At 35.8% G+C, this 23,634-nt stretch overlaps 1 long non-coding RNA gene across 3 annotated transcripts in view; it reads right to left on the bottom strand.

Annotated features, from left to right (window-relative positions):
* The window catches only part of LOC111723513, a 159,599-nt gene extending 136,501 nt beyond the window's left edge, over positions 1-23,098 (bottom strand). For all 3 annotated transcript variants that reach the window (XR_002772037.1, XR_002772036.1, XR_002772034.1), the window contains exon 1: positions 22,971-23,098. This is a non-coding gene — a long non-coding RNA (uncharacterized LOC111723513). The remainder of the gene's footprint in view (positions 1-22,970) is intronic.
* Positions 23,099-23,634: the final 536 nt, after the last annotated feature.

The following is a 23,634-nucleotide window of genomic DNA, read 5'->3' as shown; positions in this document are numbered from 1 at the left end:
TCTTTTAGATAAAAATATCATAATCATCACACATAGAGTCACTCATTTATTTTACAACTCGGCAGTCCCTATTCCCATTTTTCACATTCAAGACTTTCCTTGAACCATCCAGTTTGTTAGGCTCCTGTTATCAAGAAATACCTACTCCATCAAGTGCCAAATTATAGTAAAGTACATATAACAATATTTTCCATTTTAGCTGTCTTTAAGGGTATAAATCAGTGTCGTTAATCACATTCAGAATATTGTATAAACTCTGCTATTATTTCCAAAATTTTCTCAACCCTTCAAACAAAAACTCTGGATTTATTCAGTAATAACTACTCATGCCCCCTTTCTCCTATCTCTTGGTAACCTCTGATCTACTTTCTGTAATTACGAGTGGGCCTATTCTAAATACAGTCACATGCTGTATAACAATGTTTTGGATAAGGAAGGACCACATATGCAACAGTGGCCTTATAGGACTTAAAATACTGTATTTTCACTGTACCTTTTGCTTATTTAGATATACGTACAAATTCTTAACCATTTTCTTACAGTTGCCTGTGGTATTCAGCACAGTAACATATTATACAGGTTTGTAGTCTAGAAGCCATAGCCTATACCCTACGGCTCAGATATTAGTAGGCTATACTGCCTAGGTTTGTGTAATAGACTCTAAGATCCATGTACAATGACAAAGTTGCTTAACAACAAAGTTCTCAGAAAGTGTCCCCTAAGTGACACATTACTAATTTTATATAATCAGAAATGTAATATTTGCTGTTTTGTGTCTGAAAATTCTGTGTAACTATTTGACAAAATGCCAAACTTTTTATACAGTAGCTGCACTATTACATAACCACCAGCAATGCAGAAGAATGCCAACAACTTCACCTCCTTGCCAACACTTGTTATTTTCTGTTTTTGCCTTATTTTTTTTTTTTTTTTTTTTTTTTTTTTTTGTTTTTGGCCAGGGCTGGGTTTGACTCTGCTACCTCCAGTATATATGGCCGGCAACATACTCCTTTGAGCCACAGGTACCACCCTCTGTTTTTGCTTTTTTAAAATTACAGACCTTGTAGTAGTTACAAAGTAGTTGATGGTTTCGATTTACATTTCCCTGATAAGAAGTGACCTTGAGCATCTTTTATTTTTTCCTTATTGATTATTTGTATGTCTTTTTTCCAGAAAAATGCAGCCAAGTCATTTAAACACTTTTTATTTGGGTTGTTAGTCTCCTTTTGTTGATGAGTTATTGAAATTCTTAATATATTCTTGGGCACTAAACATTTTCTATATATATGATTTGCAACGATTATCTCCCTATTATCTTCCTTTTACTTTCTTGATAATGTACTTTAATAAAAAAAGTCATGTTTCTTTTTAATTTGGAGGAAGTACAGTTTATTTTTCTTTTGTTGCTTATACTTTTGATATCTCATTTAACAATCTGTTGCCAAATACAAGGTTATGAAGATTTAGCCATATGTGTTCTTATTACATATTTATGATTTTAATTCTTATATCTGTTCATGATCCATTTTGTTGTTGTTGTTGTTGATAGGTATACATGGAGTGATGTAGTAATCCAAATTCTTTCTTTACATGTGGATATTTGTTTTTAGATGCTCAATTCCATTCCAGTGACCTCTCTGCCTATATTTATAGCAGCACTAAACTGTTTTGATTGCTGTAGCACTGTAGAAAGTTTCAAAATTGGGAAATGTGAGTCCTCCATCTTTGTTTCGCTTTTTAAAGACTGCTTTGGCTATTTGTTTTCTCTTGCATTCCATAGGATTTTGAGGATCAGCTTTGCAATTTCAGGAAAACAAATCTTATAATTTTCATAGGTACAATGTTTACTAGGCAGAGTTTGGGGGGTAGTATTAAAACTCAATAATGTTCTTAATAACGTTATGTCTTCCAATCCATGAACATGGAATGAATTTCTATTTATGTTATTGTCTTTATTTTTCAGTAATATTTTATAGTTTTCACACCTACGTTAAATTCTTTTATTTTATTCTTTTGGATCATACACATATTATAAATGGAGCTGCTTGTTCAATAGCCTTCTCATTAAAGGCTATACTTCTCACTGAAAGTATGTGGAAACACAATTGGTTTTATGCATCAATTCCGCAGCCTAAAATTTGGGTGAATTTTTTCACTAGCACAAGTAGCTTTCTTGCGGATGGTTTGGCACTTTTGTATATAAGTTCCTGTCATTTGCAAATATAGTTTTACTTTTTTTTCCAACCCAGATGCTGTTAATTATTTTTCATGTTTCTGGTTAGAATTCTATCATACTTTAAATAGCAGTGGAAAAAGTACTCATTCTTTCTTATTTCTAATTTTAGTGGGAAAGATTTTAGTAAACATTTAGTGTGTTGTCAGCTGTGAGTTTTCATAAATGTCCTTTATGATGTTGAGTAAGTTTTCTCCCATTTCTGTTTTTCTAAGTATTTTTATCATAAATGGGTACTGGATTTAATTAAATGCCTTTTTGGTGTTCAATAATATGATCATGTATTATCTCCTTTGTTCTATTAAAGTGATGTATTTCACTAATTCATTTCCTTATGTTAAACAATCCTTGAATTATACCAATTCCTTTTTTTTTTTCCTTTTTCTACTTAACCCAATTTTATCATGATACTAAGGCTGTCCTTTCAGCTTGCTGCCTGGATTTCATTATAGTAACTCTTCCTTAGTAAGTGTAATAGAAATTCCAGGTTCTGTGATGAGGGTGATGCTAAGATAAATGGTGCAGCTGAATCTAGACCTTATTGTACTGAGCTGGAATGTTAGGTCCAATTAGCTAGAACTGTGTAAGAACAGAGGAACCCTATGAATGGATAACATATGCAGCATACACAACTTAATTTTGATTTTGCGTAGTCACCAAACATTTGTTGAGCTACCCTGATCTGGGGAGAATCTAACAATAGTCCAGGTCATAAAAATACTCACATTTTAGCCACATAATAGCGAGCAGAAGAAATCTCATAATTTTACCCTTTTCCTGTATATAGAAATACTTTAATAAATGCACATAGTTATTGACTGACCCAGTCTTACCAGCTTTGTATAGAAAATGGTTAGACTGCTCACAGACCTGAGATGAACCCCACCCACCATTCAAAGATAATCTTGATGACAAATTTGATTATGCTATAACAGTGTTTTTGTACTGCTAGGTCTTGATATGATTTCATAGACATCACTGTGGACTACCATAGGTGATATTAATATCAGGGAGAACCATTCCATTGCCTTCAAGAATCATACCACTCAGGTGTCCCTGAATATGATAATCAAGTAATTAAGGTCACTTCTGCCAGTTAGAACTTAATGCCTTTATGGATTTTGACTACTGTTTTAAAAGGGTATTTGGAAAATAGGCTTTTATCTAGGCAATGTCAAATTACTATATAATTCCTATGAGGACAGTGGAAAAGATGATATTCACAATTACAGTTTGAGCTAGGATTGAAAATTCAGTCAAATATTAGCCTCTGAGGATAAATATCATGAAGTGTAGGAGAGTTCTGAAGCCACACTGTGCAGCTACAGAGCCTCCCTGCTTGACAGTATATAGAAAATCTCATTCTATTCCATTTAAGTTATTTTAAGTTAAAAATGCAAAATTTCTGTGTATCTAACACTTTTTTGGTGACACTTTTTTTTTTTTTTTTGAGACAGAGTCTCACTATGTCCCCCCTCAGTAGAGTGCCATGGCATCACAGCTCACAGCAACCTCACACTCTTGGGCTTAAGTGATTCTCTTGCCTCAGTCTCTCAAGTACCTGAGACTACAGGTGCCCACAACACCTGGTTATTTTTTTTTTTTTCTGTAGTTATCATTATTTTCTGGCAGGCCTGGGCTGGGTTGGAACCCATCAGCTCCAGTGTATGTGGCTGGCACCTGAGACGCTGAGCTACAGGGGCTGACCCAGACTCATTTTTTTTTTTAATTAAATCATAGCTGTGTACATTAATGTAATCATGGGGTACAATTTGCTGGTTTTATATACAATTTGAAATATTTTCATCAAACTGGTTAACATAGCCTTCACCGCATTTTCTTAGTTACTGTGTTAAGACATTTATATTCTACACCTAGTAAATTTCACATGTACCCTTGTAAGATGCACCATAGATGTGGTCCCACCAATTACCCTCCCTCCACCTATCCTCTTCCTCCTCTCCCTCTTCCCTTTTCCCTTCTTCAGACTCATTTTAAAGACAAATCCTTGTGTAGTTTTCTATTTTCTCATTTTCTCCAACAATGTATCTTTTCATAGATACTTTAAAAGGGCAAGTGGTAACGGGTTGGGGAGAAAGCACAGAGTATTGGTATGGGAACATAACATCCTGGAAGATGCTGACTGGCCTGAAATATACTTTAAGCATGATAGAAATGGGAAAAGTCCTAGAAGAAAATGTTCTGGGCACTGTAACACCACATGAACTCCTTATATCTTGAAAGAAAGAGGTAATAAAAGGACAGCACTAATTGAAATTCAGTTCCACCAAACCCCATTACATAAATGTCTGTTAGACACCAGAAATTGGATCAGGGGTTTGTACCCACAATCTGAAATTCTCTACACGTATGAGAAGGAGATTTACCAGCAGGTAAATAGACATAAAGACTATAGCTAACTCAAATTCATATAATGCATCTATTGATTAAAACCATTGAATCTGCTTATATTATGCTTTGTTCAAAGATGAATTTTAAAAAAGAAAAAAGTAATACTCATGATACTCTTTACTAAAAGGAAAAGAGGACATGTACGAACTATTAGAAAAGGGTAAGAACACGATCCTTTGCAGATGTCATTATTGACTCAAAATGTTCACCCTTTCTTATCTACACACCCTTTGCCATGCAACTTTAGAACATCTTCCATAAAGGCAGAACGTATTAATCTACTCAGTGACTTTGGTCTGGATCGAAGTAAATTTCCCCATGCCTTTATTTGGCCATTAGAAAAACATAAATGACACAGTGTGTTGGCTCTGAGCCTGGGTCTAAGAAGACGTGTATGCTTTAGCTCACCCTCATGCCTACTGGCCAGTTGGTCAGAGACAGGATAAAGCGTAAGTGGAACAGAGCCTCCCTGCCCAGTCGATTCTAGTCAATCCCAGTCTAGCTCAGCTGATACTCCCAGATACATGAGCAAGATGAATGATTTTTGTTTAAAAGTTTTAAGATGGGTCAAACACGCAGCTGAAAAGTGAAGCAGACTCCTAAAACTTCCCTATCGCAGGAATCAGAAAAGGCAATTTTGAAAAGTCTGAGAATTTCAAAAAGTTTGTAAGCTTATTTGACCCTAATAAAATACAGGATATATATGAAATTCTCAGCATTTTGTAAGGCCTAAGTAGGAGGACTGCTTGAGGCCTGGACCAAATAGTGAGACCCTATGTCTAAAAAAATAACTGATAGTCTGATGAGGTAGTACATCTCTCAGGAGGATGAGGCAGAAGGGTCCCTTGAGGCAGAAGGGTCACTTGATCCCAGGAGTTTGAGGTTACAAAAAGCTATAATTGTGCCATGTACTCCAGCCTGGCAGGCAAACCAAGACCCCACCTCTCTAAAAACAAGTGAACAAACAAATAAACAAAAACTCCAAGGAAGAGTAAAATAGACTATGATAATTTTTAAATAATAAGAAATGATGGGTGGCGTCTGTGGCTCAAAGGAGTAAGGTGCTGACCCCATATGCTGTAGGTAGCGGGTTCAAACTCAGCCTCGGCCAAAAGCTGCCAAAAAAAAAAAAAAAAGGAAATGATGATTTAAGAATGAAATAAAAATAAACTGTTCATGCAAGAAAGATATATATATATGGAGAGAAAGAATATAATTCACACATAGGATAAACTTGATAATCTCTTCTGGAATGCATAATAAAATAAATAAATAGATACAAAGAGAAAGATGAGAGATAGAAGTAATAGTAGTATTTTAAAAAGAAACAGTTCAAAAAGTACAAAAAGGAGCAAATTAAAAAAAAAACTTTTTCTAAAAATGAAAGGATTGCCTCTGAGAAAAGGGACTGGACATTTATATCCAGATAAAAATGTCTTTATAAACATAGTTTCAAGAAATCAATTCATCTCATTTGTCCATTGACATAGGGCAATGGGAGTGTGACTCTTTTTTTTTAAAGAGTTTAATTTGAGTTCTAGAGAACTCAAATTAGAGAGAACTCAAATTAAACTAGTTATCAAGCTTTTATTGGATTCATAATATGGAAATATCTTTTCCTATTCCGATGGTTGCCTATTTGCTTTGGTTGTTATTATCTCCTTAGCTGTACAGGAGCTATTCAGTTTAATTAAGTCCCATTTGTTTATTTTTGTTGTTGTTGCAACTGACACGGGAATCTTCTTCATAAAGTCTTTCACCGGGCCAATACTTTCAAGTATTTTCCTCACACTTTGAGGATTTTTATTGTTCCATGCCTTAGATTTAGTTCTTTTATCCATCTTGAATCAATTTTAGTGAGCAAAGAAAGGTGTGGGTCCAGTTTTAGTCCTTTCCATGTGGATATTCAGTTCTCCCAGCACCATTTATGGAACAGGGATTCTTTCCCCAAGTGTATGTTCTTGTGTGGTTTATCAAAGACCAAGTGAATGTAAGATATTAGTTTCATCTCATGGTTTTCTATTTGGTTCCAGATGTCTATGTCTCTATTTTTGTGCCAATACGATGCTGTTTCGATCACTATGGCCTTGTAGTACAGCCTAAAGTCTGGTAGGCTGATGCTCCCAGCTTTGTTTTTATTATGAAAAATTTCCTTAGCCACACGTGTTTTTCTTCTGGTTCCATACAAAACAAAGAATTATTTTTTCCAAATCTTGAAAATATGATGTTGGTATTTTAATGGTGATTGCTTTGAATCTAGGTTGCTTTGGGAAGTGTAGACATTTTGACAATGTTGATTCTTCTCAGCTGTGAGCATGGTATGCTCTTCCATTTGTTAATATCTTCTGCTGTTTCCTTTCTTAGGGTTTTGTAGTTTTCTCTATAGAGCTCTTTCACATAGAACCTTCCCTAAGAAGATAGATGAATGGCTAACAAGCATATGAAAAAATATTCATGGTTCCTAATTATCAGAGAAATGCAAATAAAAACCACCCTGAGATATCACCTAACCTGAGTGAAAATGGCCCACATCACAAAGTCTCAAAGCTGCAGATTTTGGCATGGATGAGGAGAGAAGGAAACACTTCTACATTGCTGGTGGGACTGAAAACTAATACAAACTTTTTGGAAGGAAGTATGGATAATTCTCAGAGAACTCAAAGTAGACCTCTCATTCATTCCTCCCATTCCTGCATCTACCCAGAAGAAAAAAATATCATTTTATCATAAGGACATTTGCACCAGACTATTTACTGCAGCTCAATTTACAAGTGCCAACTCGTGGAAAGAACCTAAATGCTTACCAATCCAGGAATGGATTAGCAAGCTGTAGTACATGTGTACCATGGAATACTATTCTGCCACTAAAACAGATGGTGACTTTACATCTTTTTTATTAACCTGGATGGGGTTGAAATACATTCTTCTTAGGAAAGCATAACAAGAATGGAGAAGCAAGAATCCAGTGGACTCAATTCTGATATGAGGACAATTCATGCTATTACATGGTAGAGTTGGGAGAACAGGGGAGCTGAGAGAAGGAAAGAAGGAAAGGGGTGGGGTTAAGGGTGTTATGCAATGGTTGTATGCAATCTATTAATTATAAGAGGGACTTTACCTAACAAATGTAAGCAGTTTAACCTGGTCTTTGTACCCTCAATGATTCCCCAACAATAAAAATAAATAAATAAAAAGAAATCAATGACAAGAAGCCACATGTTTATAAATAATGGGGAAAAAAATGAGTTAAAAAGTACAAAAAGGTTTATGAATAGCCATGTAGAAGGAAAAAAAAAATACCCAATATCGTTTTGTGCCAGACTTCTACAAAACTAAATTTTGGAAGATAACAAAATTAAGGTTGTATGTGATCTATTCATGAGAATTGATTTTTAATTTCAAATGATAAGATAATACAGAAATATTCTCAGATAGCTAAAGGTTAAAATAGTGGAAAGGGTTTTAATAATCCTTAAGTTGACTGAAAAATAAAAAAAAAAAATTAAGAACCCCAAATCATGGATGTCTAGGTATTAAATTGTATACGTTTAGTTGTATATTTTTCAACTTAGAAATTCATTTATATTATACCTTAGATTATAAAATGGTAGTATAAGCCAAGGTTGAAGCTTGGCACTAAAGGTTTATCTTCTTTTTGACACATTCCTAGAAACATAATTCTTTTACCGGGAAAATTCCAAAGAAAACTAATTTTTCCTTCTACAGAAATGTGAGGAAATAAGAGATAATTTGAAGGTTTTGAAAATATAAGTTTAAGGGCATATGTTTTGATTTTTAAAATCATGAATAGGCTAAAAAACACAGATATTGCCTCTCATCCAAAATCCTCTCTATGGATTGCTCATGATCAAACAAGTATGCAGTGTACTTGGAAATGCAAACAATAAAGCAGAGTATTATTGCATTTCATTACAGAATGAAATGTACTAAATTATTAACTTTGTTTATTTCTGGATTTCCTTCTTTCTGTATTTCTACTTTTTTTCAATTTTCTTGGGGAAAATGGATAATTTTTGCCCTGGAAAAATCTTTCTTAAAAAAGAGAATGTCATGTTTGTATACTTCCTTATTTGTGTGTGTGCGTGTGTCAGTTCGTACTCACAAAATTCCCACTTTAATGATAAAGATTACATAAACTGTCTTGGAGAAATGATGTGAGCAGAAACAGGTGTTTTGTGAAGTCTGCTATAAGTCCCATATTTTAATATACAAGTGACAGCTGTGCTACTGCTTTTAAATCACATAATGTTTAATATTCATTTTCCAAGATAAGACATACAAATCAACAATATGATAAAATTTTATGATACAGTAATAATGCCACATTTTATTATTGTTATTTGTACTTCTCATCATATTTCTATTAGCTTTTTCATAAATAACATGCAAATATATATTAATAGCTGCAATTTCAAGTTTTATTATAATGCCAATTCTAAAGCTATTTAGCTCATTGTCTAGAAATAGGAAGTTATCAGAGTTTTAACCTCGAGAAATTAAAAATTGTAACTAGAAACCAGAGAGCAGCATTTGACCTACAATCACAGCTTTGGACAAAACTCACTTGTACCTCCACCTCCTTATTTGTGATCAATTAAGATTCGTAGTTGTGGTTGACTGTCTCTCCCTATTAAATAGAGACTGTAGGACTTGAATGGGATTCGATAGCCGATTCTGAGCCCCAGTGTTTTGGAAAACTTACAGTGTGAAGGGGCAAGGGTAGGGGTAGTGAGGGTTGAGCTAAAACTGCTATTTAAAACTGCAGCAAGTTTTAGTTGCTCTAAATAAAGGTTTGGAGCCATCTGTGAGATTGAGTTAGTCCATTACTTCAGAAAGATGGGGGGTAAACAACTTAAATGAGTCTTTTATCCATGCTAGGAGGAGAAAATTTCTCTTTTGAATTAGGAAACTTTTAGAAATATGTAATTAAATTTTTTTGTATAAATATGTAAAACATTTGGGGAGGTGCCTGTGGCTCAAAGGAGAAGGCTACCAAGCCCATATACAGGAAGTGACAGGTTCAAACCCGGCCCCAGCCAAAAAAAAAGTAAAATATTTCCTTTCTTTATAAGAGACTAAGATTGTGACTGAAAAATAAATCAGGAATTGATATTTTCCCCATCTCATTTGTCCTCAAAGAAGTGGGGTGAGAGACCTCAAACTCTGGGTAAGGGAGTGTAGTTAGAGGCACAAACATCAGGAGAAAGCTTTTCTGCCTGCCAGACAAGAACTACGCAAAACAAAGGTGGCTAGCCAGTAAGTTTACTATTTTTTTTCTTTTTCTTCTTTTTTTCTTTTCTCCTCCTCCTCCTCTTCTTCTTCTCCTTCTTTCTTCTCTTTTCTTTTTCTTCTCCTTCTCCTTCTTCTTCTTTTCTTCTTCTTCTTCCCTGGGTAGAATGTCATGGCCTCACAGCAACTTCAGACTTGTGGGCTGAAGCTATCCCCTTGTCTCAGCCTCCTGAGTAGCTGGAACTACAGGTGCCTACCACCATGGCTGGCTAGTTTTTCTAATTTTCGTAGAGGCAAGGGTCTCCCGCCTACTCAGGTGGATCTCGAACTCCTAAGCTCAGCCAATCCACCCACTGTGACCTCCCAGAGTGATAGGATTAGAGGCATGAGTCATCATGCCCGGATAATAGGTTTACTATTTTAATTGCACATGAACTTTGTGGGCACCCTGTATATGGGCAATGGATTGTTATGCTGACAATGAATACACAGGACCCTAAAAGTCAGAGAAATTGGAACTTTGAGCAACATGAGTAACATCGTAAATAAAAGTTGTAAAAAATTATGGTTAAGTTGTTAAGTATAAGAAATAATTTTGATTTTTTTTTTTACCAGTTTATGTTGCATAATAGAATCTGCATATGATTGCATGTTTCAAGAATCATATATGTGTGTGTATATGTTAGTCAAATAAAACATAATTTAATAATTTAGGAGATATGTATTTATCTGGGATTAAAACACATTCTTTCCTAGACATGTTTCCTTTTCAGTGTCATCAGAATTGGCAAAATTTGTGTAATTGGATCTAGCCCCTAAGTTTGTTACAACATCACTGTTTTCTGTTTGCCTCTCAAAGCCACTTAAAACCCAGCAACTTTTGCTAGAGTTCATTATATGTTTGGCAACTCCAAGGTTTTAAAGTTGGTAGAACTAAAGTCTCAGTTGAAAACTACAAGTAGAAGCAAGAAGAGGGGCTGGGAATGATGTAATAGTTAAAAAAAACAAGGTAAGATTCAATCACACTTAAACATTTTATTCCTTTGGTTTTATCTACACGTGCCTAATAAAAAGGTAGGCACAGAATAATATGTTAAATATATAGGATACGTTTTTATTAAATGATCTTCTAAAGTGGGCACCAAATAGATAAAATCTCGTGATATTGTTCCCAAGTAAAGAATTTCAGAGTAAATCAATAATTTTGGAAAAACCAATAACTTTCGAATGTAGTTTAATATATTAAATATTTCAGAAGTTGTACATTTTCCAACAGGAATTCCTTCTCTGATATTGTGTGTCAAGCAATTCAGCTCAATTCTGACACTTGTTGAAGTTCGCCCAAGTTAAAAATAAAGTCCTTCAAATTCTGACATAAGCTTCACAGAGTTTGTCCGGACTCCACAGGTTAAAGTCTCAGTCCCACAGAAATGTTTTCAATGCAGACTCCTGTTGCAAGTTTTTGATATTCCCAAGTTATCTGTATTTTTTTCTAATAATATAAATTTGGGGGTTCTCTTGATACTCTACCCTCATTTGATGATTTCATACAATGACTGATAGAACTCAGGAAACTACCGAGTACAGTTGAATTATAAAAGATACCATTTGCAAACATCCAAACGGAAGACATGTATAGGGCAAGGCATGGGGGAGGGACTCAAAAGATGCCATTCTCTGAGTGGCCACCAACCCAGGAAACACTATACATTCACAAACCCAGAAGTTCCTCACACCTCATCATTCAAGACTTTTCATTGTGGCTTCATGATGTAGGCCTGGGTGATTCATTGGTCATTAAAGATTGAACCCCTTGCTTTTCCTGACTTCTCCACCTCCGAGGTTTGGGATTTACCCTGAAAGTTCTAACCTCCTAATCATGTGGTTGGTTATACTGGCAAACAACACTCATGCTGAAGCTATATAGGGATCCCACAAATTACCTTATTGGCAAAAAAAGACACTCCTGTTACTGGGGAAATATCAAAGGTTTTTGAAGATCTGTGCCAGGAACCAAAGAAAAAGATCAAATATATTTTTATTAACTCCTAGAAAACCTCCAAGAAACAAACTACTTATTTTTGTTTAACCTTCCACACAAATTTGTCATGGAAAATTTTTTGATAATCTTTTTGTATTACATGAAACAAACTTTTAGAAATATTAATTTATAAAATGACAAAGCAATCGACGAAAATTCCTGGAAAATATATTATCTTTTATAAATTTAAGCAGAGAGAAAGCAAAACAAAAAATAAAATCTGGTGCTTTCTCTGAATCCAACCATTCCCGGATATACCAAATGATGTTGTCTTGCTGAAAGTATATATATTGCTAGTGCTTTCTGGTTTCCAGCCATACCTAAGAGGAAAATAGAGATAAAAACACATTTTTCAGCCTTCCCACTTGTGCTTCCAATTTCTCATTCCGGCATACAGGCACAGGCACTGGGTGGGCAGCAGCTGAGGGGATCTGAGCTGACTCTCCACTACGATTTTTCCTCTAGGCTGGTCTTCATGTGCCAACCAACACTGGGATCTTTCCTCATTAGTGCTGTTGAGCTCAAACAACAGTAACCCAACAGGGATGCAGGACATAACTTGTCAAACTCACACCAGCAACAGCCAATGTCCATCACTCAGAGGTTTGGAGAAGTGGACCAAGAATAGTTGTGTGCAGCCTGGGGCTGCCTTTGGCCAGCCTGCCAACGTGCAGCTGTGCTCACAGTCTCAGCTGCTTGAACTCCCGCTAGATGTGTGGAGGCTGATAGTTCTAACGTGTGCAGTCAGTGGCTTGGTTTTTGAAACCACTGGTTTAGCATCCTGATATAGCTATAGAAACTATAACCTCAACATCAATACAGATGCCTCTTTTTTTTTTTCTTTCTGTATTTTAAATGCTTTCTAATATTAAGTTACTGCTTTTTTTATTCCTAACCTATATAGCTAAGAGACCCAGAACATAATTAATAACTGGCTCCCAACCAGGCTTTTTGTTAAAATCAGGACAATAATATCTCACCTACCTACCACAGAAAGTTAGTGCAACAAGTAGTCATTGTGTATTGAAGTAATGTCTATTTAAATTATACTAAATTCTTTATATATAGAAAGCATGTGTGTATATATATTATACACACAACAAACATAAAACATTATTGTCATTTCATAGTTAGGAAACTTTTTTTTTTTTTGGTAGAGCTAGAGTTTCACTTTGTTGCCCTCAGTAGAGTGCTGTGGCATCACACATCTCACAGCAACCTCCAACTCCTGGGCTTAGGCTATTCTCCTGACTCAGCCTCCTGAGCAGCTGAGACTACAGGCACCTGCCACAACTCCCACTGATTTTTTGTTGCAGTTTGGCCGGGGCTGGGTTTGAACCTGCCACCCTAGTTAGTGCCCTATCTACTGAGCCATAGGCGCCACCCATAGTTAGGAAATTTTTTTTTTTTTGCAGATTTTGGCCGGTGCTGGGTTTGAACCCACCACCTCCAGCATATGAGGCTGGTGCCTTACTCCTTTGAGCCACAGGCACTAACTCCATAGTTAGGAAACTTAAACACAAAATATTGAGTCACTTTCCCAGGGTTGCAAAGGTAGAAATCACAGCCAGGAATTCTTGCTGTGTTAACCAGTCCTGTGCCACTCCATTCATCAGGCTTCTTTAAGGAGGGATGATGAAGGGAAGATGTAAAGTCCTCTGGCAATCTAATATACTATATAAATATAAGTTATTGTCCTGCAAAATCAAATGTAGTACAAAGTATCTCATATATATTTGTGTGTGTGTACTACATAGACACACACATACACACAGGCATATGCAAACTGTGTGTGTGGGTACACCTGTGTGACGTGAGAGAAGGGCAACATGCCTGAGATCTGCCACTAGACTAAACATTTAAATTGGATCAAAATACTACAGGATTATACCCATACTAATATTTTGACTAATCAATGGGACTATTTAACCATTACACCTCGTCTAAATTCATTGTTTTCCTCCTTCTCATTCAGTCATCCCTCACAAGCACAGTTAGCTAACTTCTCTCTTGGGCTCCTCTGTACCAGACACCTCAGGCCTCCTTGCCCCTGTTGAGGGCCACGTTCAAACCGCACCAGCAGCCTCCTGCCTAGCCTGTTAATCATCTCCAGATTCCGGATCCCCTTCCTCCAGAGAGTTCCTGCCTGACTGCTCCACTGCTTTGGCTTCCTAATCTAGTTCCTTAAAGTTTCTAAATCTTTGTACATTGATTGTCTTTCTAAATTTCATGTTGTTAAGGACCAAGACTTTTTCTACACCCCATAGGCTGCAGCAGATATCACAAAAAGAAAAAGTCATTAGCAAGCTGTAAGCTTATTAGCAAGCTTCCCCTTCCAAATTGTAGCACTTTAGGCAAGCCAGCTACTTTCCTTCCTTCCTTCCTTCCTTCCTTCCTTCCTTCCTTCCTTCCTTCCTTCCTTCCTTCCTTCCTTTCTTTCTTTCTTTCTTTCTTTCTTGTAATCACAGCTTTGAAGCTCTCCTGCGGAAAGTAAAAGAGCAACGCTAAAAGCTCACACCATTCAGAGGGTCTCTGCTTCGAGTACTACAAACAGAGCAAGCTATGACAAAACAGAGGAGACACCAGAATGTCTGGTTGGGTCACATCACAGGGGCATGCCATGCTTACATGAGTTACATTTAGGTTCTGTATCTTCTTGATGGAAATTACTGTTCTTTGGGTAACACAGCTTCAATAGCAAGAGAGCCAGACCCTGTCTTGTTCTGACAGGAATACAACAATGGCCTAGATTTCACTAGCAATGAAACTGCTGGGTTTTAACTAGTCTGAAGTATCCCCGTAGTAAGACAAAATCAGAAGGGCAACTAGCTGGGGCCACAAAATTTCATTTTATTTCAGGGAGGCATTTATATTTTGCCTATAATACTTGGAAGTCTTCTAACTATTTTATATGTGGTTTGAGCAAAAAAAAAAAAAAATGCTCACATCCCTGCCTCTTCATACACACTATTTGCTGTGGCCCACTAAGGTCTCTAGATACTACGCTAAGAGCTTTCAACCATTGTATCACTTAAGTCTCACAACAATCATATGGGTTATGTGCAATAAATTATCCACAGTTTACGGATAATATAACTAAAGCCTCCTTAGAAGCAACCTATTCAAGTCAGACAGCCAATAAGCATTATTATTGATACTCAAACTGATGTTTATGTGACTCACAACCTTGTGTTTTTGTTGTGTTTCCCCCCACAGGACACGGCGGGGCCCACTCCAATTTCGCTCATTTGTAACTAATGGTCATAATCTTGGCCATTACATTTGGCTTTCCAAATCTCTGGATTACCCTGTGGCCTATTTGCTTCACTTTGAAAAATAGATTAACTCTTCTGATGAAGCTCTAGATCCGCTTATACATGTAGAAACAATCCTAAACAAAGGTACAAACGCCCAGGAAAGCTGGGGCCACAACGTTTCATTTTATTTCACTGAGGCATTTATATTTTGTCTGTAATACTTGGAAGTCTTCTAAATCTTTTACTTATGCTTTGAGCAAAAAAAAAAAAAAAGAAAAAGAAAAAGGAAAAAATACGTTCACATCCCTTTCTCTTCATACACACTAAAATGCAATAGAATTCGGTTTAAAAGCAATGTATTCTTTGAGGCAAAATAAATTATAAGCAAGTCTTGCAGATAGTAGCTAGGTAAATTGATTTCTGTGTACAAAATTTCCTTTCCCTGATTTGTGGATAAAATTTTAATGTTATACATGTTCGAACTATTAAACACATCCTCCAAGCTAAGACTTTTACTGGTATTACGGTTTTCCTCGTTTATCACTTGTTTTGTTAAGATATTCACATTCTGTTGAAAATTGGGTAGATCATGGTGTTGGGAAATAGGATGCTAACTATTATCAAAGGAGCCTCATTCGATTCCCTTTACTTGCCACTCCGGGCGGTAGGTCTGAGCATGGGAACTAACCAGTCTGTCCTGAGTGTACTTTGAGGAAAACTGATGAATAGAACTTCACAACCTATTACTACTACAATTTGAATTTAATATCAAGGTGTTGTGTTTCTGTGAATTTGGAGGCTTACCAGAAAAAGAAGTACAGGAAAGTCTGCTTCAGCAGATGGTCTAAAATTATATTAAAGTCTAAGTGGTGGCCATGAGTGGCCCTGCAACCAATGGCAGCATCTGTGCTTCATGACTGGACAAAACGTTTGGCAAAGTTAAAAGAAGGTTCACAGAAAAGCCAGACACACCAAACACTTCATTCAGAAATATATATTTAGATCTTTTTCTAGTGGTTCTTTTAAAAACAAGGAGGGCCAGATTAATTTGTGGATAATGTCCTACTCTTTTAACTTAAAATGTGGAGAAGCTAGTGTCTGCACCCTGGGTGCTCCCATTTTAATGCTCTGAAATGCTACCTCCTCCTCTATGCTCTGCCATTCAAATCCTTCTCACTTTAACTACTTAGATTAATATCTACCCCAGACTATGAATGTGCATCAAATCAAGTATCCAGCATGTTTTCTGTGTACTATATGTAGATATATATGAAAAGATCAAGAAAAATGATAAGTTTTAGGTGTACAAAGGTTAAATATTGGTCTGCATTATCAAAGAAGACCTCCAGAACAGGCGTCACATGAATTGCAAGGATTTGAATTGGTGTAAGATTTCCAGAACTTCATTGGTCTCTTGTAATATTTATGTCTGATCAACAAAAACATGTGTCATTGCTTTAAAAAAATCAATTTAACCAGAAAACTTCATGTCCTTGAAATTAATAATACCTGCATAGTTTGCCACCTTCCTACATTAACCACCTCAAGTTGACATAATTTTCATAGACTGGATATGCAGCACATGTACACATCAGTGCAATAGGCCTAGTCCCTTATGTTGACCAGTTTGTTATAGTCCTTTGGTTGGCATCTTACAGAGGTTCTCTGTCTGTGTGTATGTATGTGTATATATATACATATTTATATATACACAAACTTTCTAGACAGCCCTGGCACACACCATACATACATCTCTCTCAATGTCTATAAGCAAATAGAGATGGAAAATCAGGAGAAACTTCAGAGCTCAGATGACCCACCTGTCTCACCCTCCCCCCCAGAGTGCTAGGATTACAGGTGCGAACCACCATGTCCAGTCTATCAATATGAGTCTTTATGAAGAATTTTACCTACAGATTTCAGCAGCATTAAATTTTATTTGCTATACATGCATACCCTGTGACTATAATATATGGGTAGAGAGAGAGAGGTATCCATCTATATAACATATATAGATATTATATATATATTATATATGGATATATAGAGAGAGGTATTTATGGTATATGCAAGGTCTGTCTAGAAAGTATCCAACCACGTATGTCTTTTTTTTATATTATATGGCTGAATACTTTCTGGACAACCTTCTCATGTGTGTATATATGTATGTAACTTTTCCATAAATTTATGCGGTTAAGACAATAAAAACAAAGACAACAAAAACAATAATTATTTTTGAACTATAACTCTTACCTATTTCTTGCATAAAGCTCTGAATCTAAAGTATACTCCAATTTTGTTCAAAACAATCACTCAGATATCATAGCTCGCTGCTATGATGTGAATGTGTCCCCCAAATTTTATGTGTTGGAAACTTAGTTCACCAATTCATATGTTAATTGGAGGTAGGACCTTTTGGCAATGTTTAGGAATAAAGTCACTAAGGTAAGGCTCTCATGTAGGGATTAGTGTTTGCACAAAAAGAGGAAGAGAGACCTGAGCTGACATGTGCACATGTCCTCTCTCCATGTGCTGCTCTCCACCATGTCTTGATGCCTCAAGAAGGTCCTCACCGGATGCCAGTGCTATGCTGTTGGAATTTGCAGTCTTCAAAACTGTGAGCTAAATAAATTTCTCTTCTTCATAAATTACTCAGTCGGTGGTATTCTGTTACAGCAAAATAAAATGGACCAAAACAACTCCAACTCCCAAATGAGACCTTTATCTTCCCATAATGAACAGAACTAAAAGATAATTGAAAAGGGAATAACTCTCTCATTATGTGATTCAATGACATTTAATATCATATGCACCTACTGCGGGAGTGAGTATAAATCTTGGGCTCAAAGTCTTCTTGCGTTGTGGTAGCACTTCCCAGCCCCCATATAGAAAACTTTGGGTTATTGAAAAGAAAACCAGGAGAAACTCATATTAAATTAATAAGAAAAGATGGGGAAAATCCATGATTGAGGTCTCTCTGGAAGACTCTGAAGCTCTACTAAATAAGTTTTTTTTTTTCTTCCTTAAGCCTTTATTGAAAAATCAGCCACATTTATTTAGATATGACTTACTTCCTTGAGAAGAATAGAGCCTGTTTTATGGAAAATAATGTCCTAAAATATCTTTGTTACTGCCTCAGCAGCCATTATCAAACAAAGGACATAATACAAGAATGGGAAATATTAATAGTAATTGATGAGCATTTATGTTGAATAAGTGGACACAATCACATATAGCTATACAGAAATTTTAGAAATAATTCTTTAGCTGCCATTAAGTCATAACTCCCTTGAGCTGTGAGGTACATTAGTTGAATAAAGAAACATGGATGAAACTGAATCTATGACCAAGGTGTCCCAATTCCAGATGTGGTAAGGGCCTGCAGCTACGCAGGAAGAGGAATTAGAAGAGCTCTAATCTGAGTCCTGTCCTCATGACTGTTATTACATTACTTACCTGACATACCTGAAATAAGATTGTGTTTTTTCAGTAGAGTTGTGAGGGTTTTTTTTGTTTATTTGTTTTTTACTTTTGAGACAGAGCTTCACTCTGTTGCTCAAGGCTAGAGTGCCCTGGCATCAGCCTAGCTCACATCAACCTCAAACTCCTTGGTTCAAGTGATCTCCCTCCGTCAGCGTCCCAAGGAACTGGGACTACAGGCAGTCACCACAATGCCCAGACATTTTTTTCTATTTTTAGTAGAGATGAGATCTCACTCTTGCTCGGGCTGGTCTCAAATCCCTGAGCTCAAGGAATCCTCTTGCCTTAGCCTCCTAGAGTATTGACATTATAGGTGTGAGCCCCTTCGCCTGACCAGTAATATTATTCTTGAAATTTCTAAAATACTATGCATTTTTCTAAAATGCTATGCAAATATTTTTTAAAAGATCTAAGGTCACTTAACATTTGAAATGTTTGAAGGTTAGTTTTATGAGTGGACCAAGGGATTCCCAGATAGCTGGTATAACAGTATTAATAGGTGTGTTTGTTAGGATGTCTCTGTAAGAGATTAGCCTTTGAATCAGTAGATAAAGGATGGCACAAAATTTTACCAAAAGGTGGCCAACTCATATAGAATATTGTACAATTTTTAATGACTATTTTGTAAATAAAGGTACATTTAGCTATAATTTTCTATTTTTCCTATCTATGGTGACTTTAAAAGTGACTTTTGGGAGTTTATGGGTGATTTCTGGGGCTCTGTATCTTAATTGGTTCTATTTCTCTGGAAAATCCAGACTAATACAGATTGAACTAAGAGATTTGTGTATTTTAGGCTGAGTTTATAATTCTCAATAAAATCACTTTCAAAGTATACAAAGTAGTGTCACCCAACTTCACTAACAAAGAATCCTATTACATGGAAAATATAATAAATACAATATTATTCACATAATTAAATGAACTATGATAGAAATATAATTGTGTGAAAGGAGAAATAGATTATATATAGAAGGGAAGACAGAGTAGGGGAATAACCCTGAAATGGAAGTTGCAGCTTAAGGCCAGCCACCCCTAGTCTGCTGTCTCCTGGCTTCTGGGAATCCTTGTGAGGAACATGGTCAACTGCACCTGGCTTGCATGACTTTCAAGAAAATGTAATACTTAATATTAGAGAACAATCCCTCATACACGCATCCACACACATACACAGGTACTTATACAAAAACCTCTCCCACACGTACACCACTAACTTAAGCTTGGAAAAGCTTTTGTGGAGAACCTAACAATAAAAAACCTTCAGCAGTCTTTGGTCTCTTTACTATCTTTGCAGTCCATCCCTAACTCTATCTCGTGGAAAAGGGAAGGCGACCTGCTTCTATTGTTCTCTGGTTGAGTGAGATAAGATCCTTATTCTGTACATATTTCCCCTTTATCTCCATAGTCTTTGTGTCTCAGCTCATTCTTTGAGTTTAATGACTTTATTTCTTGCTTTGTTTTATCTCTTTGGGTTATGAGATCTTTCCTGATTTCAGAACTTGGTACATTTTTTTTTTCTCTTTAAGTCCTTTCTGTGTTCATTATTAACAGATTGACTATAAATGTGTCCAAAGCATATGGAAATTCTAATTTTCCTTCTTTTGTTAGTTCAATATTCCTTTACAAACTGGTAACAATTGAAATGTACTTTTATAGATGCTTTTGGCCATGTAATGATGTATTTCCATTCATTCTCTGTCCCACCTGCATAAATTTCTCTCAACACAGACCTAAATTGATAAATCTCTTCTTTGTAAGGTAATTTTGAATTTAATTCAGTACCATATGTTGTGCTTATAACCACTTTATACTTTATTTCCTGGTAAATACCTTATACTTCATTTTTTCAACTATAAGATCTGTATCTTTCATCCTTGTCCTATATTGCAAGTGTTACTATTTTAAGTAGATAAATAATTATTTTAGAATAAAGTGGAATCATTAGTTTTAGAATTGGCACAGTCTTTTTATATCATGATTTGGTGTTTGTGGGATAGAGGCCCATCCCAACATTATCACTATTAATCAGGAGAATAAGAGAAAATGGAGTGCACAAATGACATCTAATTCCAAGGTTAGAGGACAACCTAAGGATAAGCTTCCCATTTATTAAATGAGGTGGCATAGCTCATTAAAATCAAAGGCCTTGCTTGGATAAGAGTTTGAATGAGGACTCTATATCTAAATATCATGAATCCAAATAAAAAATATTTTCTCGAATATATTCTATAGCTTGAACACCCCAAATGAAAATACCTCAAATCCAGAATGTCTCAAAGTCTCAAACTTTTTGAGGACCAACATAACAGTCAAGAGAAATCCTCATTGAACCATTAAGATTTTGGATTTTCAGACTTGGGATGTTCAAATTATAACTTGAAAATATATGAAATGTGAAATACTTCTTGTTTTAAGCATTTGGAGTGAGGAATACTCAAACCTCTGCATTCCCAGAAATGCACTAAGTATCGCAAGGGATAAATATAAGCAACATTCATTATTCCTCTAAATGAATGATCTTAAGGTTTCACTGAAGAATACAGTTGTAAAACATGAAGAAACAATGATTCCAATAGAAATATACTTAAGTGTGGTCAAGGATATGTTATAAAATTCAGGGATAAGAGAGACTATTCTATGTGACAGCACTACCAAGGCAGGCATTGTGGAAAGTAAAGGATGCCTATACTTTGTAATATTCACTACAGAATATTTACAAAATATTCTCTATATGTTGTCCACCTTTTTGTAAAATTTTCTAATGAATATTTTATAAATAAAGGTTTAGCTACAATTTCCCATTTTCCCTATGTATGGTGACTTTAGGAATACCTGGTAGAACATGGGTATATGGAGAGGGTAGTCTATTCATACTTCTATCCGTGACATTCCTTTTAGATCATAATTGGGGAGGAGGATAAAGAGTTACTACTAAGATATGACACTGGACTAAAATTTGGCCATAGACCAAGATCAATAAAGTCAATCCTCATAAATTATCTTATGACTAAATACATGAAAGTCCCACTTGAAACAACCATTTTTTCTGAGACTTTAAGGGCTAAGTATGGTCAACCAAAAATACATCATGTCCATTTCATCTGTTCTAGTATAAATGCAATATATACTTGTATGATACAGGCTGTTTCCCCACCCAAGTATGATGCAATCAGTATTATAGGCATATGGAGAAGGTAGATGATCCACCTACTGTTAAGGCTTCATTGGCACTCTACTTCCCTAGGAATGTGATATTTCAATGTATGTATATCTAATACTCTAACTGTCCAACAAGATACCTTAAAAATCTCCTATCATATTTAAAATGCTCTAATAGGGTGGTGCCTGTGGCTCAAAGGAGTAAGGCACTGGCCCCGTATGCCAGAGGTGGTAGTTTCAAACCCAGCCCTGGCCAAAAACCACACACATACACAAATAAATAAAATAAAATAAAATAAAATGCTCTAATAAATAAGTTTAGTGCATAATTCTGGATTATGCACTGTATACATGTATGTGCATAAATTTGGATTGCATAGTAAAAGTCTTTATTTTTTAAAAACTAGAAAACATGGTCTCATCTTGGAGAAAAGAAAGTCTACACCAACAATGACAGAAACATGACAATGTCAAAAAACTTTGAGCTAAAGATAATGATGAGTGAGCTCCTTTACTGGAGTTTTGGGAAGCTCTGTTCATGGTGGTCCCACAATCCACTGATGACTCATAGTTCTCTTCAAATGTGCAAGGGACACAAGCCTGGCAGGGATACTGACTGTCGCAATGGACAGAAATGATAAATTAAAACCAAGACATTGTAATTTGGCAGAAATAAGTGTAAAGAATTAGTGGTATCTTAATAAGCCTATAATAGGCCACTCAAAATAATCACAGAGTTTCAAAAACTCCATAGTATAACAAAAGGTTAAAATGCGCAGCTCTGCTAGCTGATGATCTATCTCCTCAGCTGTGAAAATATCTAAAAATATGAAATGATACTTAAAGAATTTTCTGCTAGCCCTCTGGAGTTTAGTGGGATATTAGCTATAACTGAATACAGAAACCACTAACATAACTAGCATATTTCTTTTACATCCTCAGAGGTTGCAGGGTTTCCAGGTCACCATATTACCTGACCCTAATACTCAAAGATCTGGAACATTCTGTCCATGCAAACTGGGACTACCACAAAAAAAAAAAAAAAAAACCCAAAACCAAAGTAAACGAGCAAAAACTTGTTTTCTTGACTTCAAATGACCTTCCCCTTGCATTTCATAAGACAACCAACTACACTTACCTTATTCCCAGGGACACACTTCATGCCAGTTGTGGTCAGGAAGTTCAGTAGTAGACTTCTTATTTATCACTAGGCTTGTACAAAAGTAACCACATCCAAACCACCTACCCAACCAATATTAGTAATGTCCTTTTACTTCCCGATTAAAGTGCAAAGTGCTTTAAACATTCAGTATAAACACATTTGTTTATTTATTTCTTAATTTGTGAGGCCACTTTGCTGGCAGAGACCAGAGTAGAGGAATCCAAGACATATTGATTTCTTTCTTCATGACTATTTAATCGGTTAAAGTGTGCGCCACTTGCAAGTGCCAAGATGCTGGTTACATTTTAATAAATGTCCTCTTTGGTCGATCAATACTTCTCAGCCCAAAAATAAATAAATAAATAAAAGTGCTGTTCTCTCATAAGTTAATGGGGAGAAAATCTTTTTACCATCGTCAGTCATCATGACAAACAAGAATATGAAAAGTGTTAATGAAATGACCAACTGTCTATAAAATAAAAGACTTGCAAGACAGTCTCCTTTCTTCCCTCAATTTGATGAAACAAAATGGAAAATTACACTAGTGCCCATCTAGCGTGAAATGATGTTAACAAGCAGAAAACAAATGCCATAATGAAGGACTTCTAGGATGTACTATGTATAGTCTTACTTGTAAAGA

This window comes from Otolemur garnettii, unplaced genomic scaffold (genome assembly GCF_000181295.1).
Source record: "Otolemur garnettii isolate 467f Iridium unplaced genomic scaffold, OtoGar3 scaffold00012, whole genome shotgun sequence".
Lineage (NCBI taxonomy): Eukaryota > Metazoa > Chordata > Mammalia > Primates > Galagidae > Otolemur > Otolemur garnettii.
Note: the sequence above shows the minus strand (reverse complement) of the source record. Positions and strands in the feature narration are given on the sequence as shown.